We start from the raw sequence: 1,502 nt of genomic DNA, 5'->3' as shown, positions 1-1,502 counted from the left end.
AGGCAGGCAGGCAGGCAGGCAGGCAAGCAGGCACCAGGCAAGCAAGCAAGAAAGAAGCATAAACTAAAAGATGAAAGGACAGTCTGTGGAGAGAAGACTATGAGGAAGTGAAGAGGAGGCCAAGAGTGAGTGAAGAGTAGGAGACAGGTGGGTGGACATGATTGATGCTCATATACACATGTATGGAAATGTCACAGTGAAGCCTATTAATCTGTAAAATTATTAGGTATTAATAGTTATATGGGGGCTGGGGAGATAGCTCAGTGGAATAAGTGCTTGCCTGGCAAGCAAAGGTCCTGAGTTCAATCCCTGGTACCACAAAAAAAAAAAAAAAAAAAAAAAAAAAAGTTATATAGAGCCAGTCAAATAGCTCAGCAGATTAAAGTGCCTGCAAGCAGGCACAGGAGCTGGGGGTTCAATCCCCGGGCCTGCCGTGCCAGCCCCACCCCAGGGGTGCTCTGAGATGGCAATTGAGACTCGATGTGGTGGCACATGCCTATAATCACAGCACTTGGGAGGCTATAGACAGGAGAATCGCTACGCGTCTGATCTAGTAGTGAGATCCTGAATACCCTGTAGACCCTTCCCTAAAATACAGGAAAAAAAGTTATATAAACAAAATAGCAAAAACAAAATGTTAATTGAAAGTTAAATTTAAGCTACAGAAAATTGAAGTTGCAGTTCATAAGTACACAGTGATGATATAAAATATAAATAGCCAGCACAAACATCAATATATTTTGTTATCTGGCATGGCTGTTCTGTATCCTAACTATTCTTCAAGATACATTTTTCCACAGATAACATATTTAGAAAGTTATTCTGTATTGATTAGTACTTTAGTCAAAAAGTACAACTAAACACAAGAAAAAAATAATCAACAGTGTATAGGACTTCTAGGATAGGGACAGCTGAGTTTGCAATGGTAGTTTTGGTTCAAAGTGATGGATCCGTTTTACCTTGGAACTATTATAAAAGAGGCCAGAGTGGGCACATAGAGTTTTGTACTGTTTGACTTGAACAAAGTTAAAGATATTTTTAGAAGAAATAATATAGGCAGTAATAAGCATACATTTCATATTTTCACAATCTAATATTTTCTTCTTTCATTGTTAAAGTAGTAATAATGGACATGTTTGCTTTGTAGTTGATCATAGGGCTAAAGCGTTGAGTTTTTCACCTTTAATTATGACATTATTGGAGATACCATTTACTGGTTTAAAGAACTTCCTTCTTGTTTGCTGAGCATTTCTGTTTGGAAAAAATATTACATTTTGCTATGGTTTATTTTGTTGTTGTTGTTGCTGTTGTTCGGGTTTTTGGGTTTGTTTATGTAGTGAATTGTATTGATTGACTTTCAAACTTAAAGCTACCTTTCATTCCTGGGATTAATTCCACTTGACAATGTTGTATTTTCCTTATCACATATTCTGGATTTGATAGAGCAATATTTTTCTAATATCATGAGCAATATTTTTCAAACAAAGATACATCCTCTCACA

Source organism: Octodon degus, unplaced genomic scaffold, assembly GCF_000260255.1.
Source record: "Octodon degus isolate 3935 unplaced genomic scaffold, OctDeg1.0 scaffold00088, whole genome shotgun sequence".
Taxonomy (NCBI): domain Eukaryota; kingdom Metazoa; phylum Chordata; class Mammalia; order Rodentia; family Octodontidae; genus Octodon; species Octodon degus.
The sequence above is the reverse complement of the archived record's forward strand: the minus strand, read 5'-3'. Positions refer to the sequence as shown.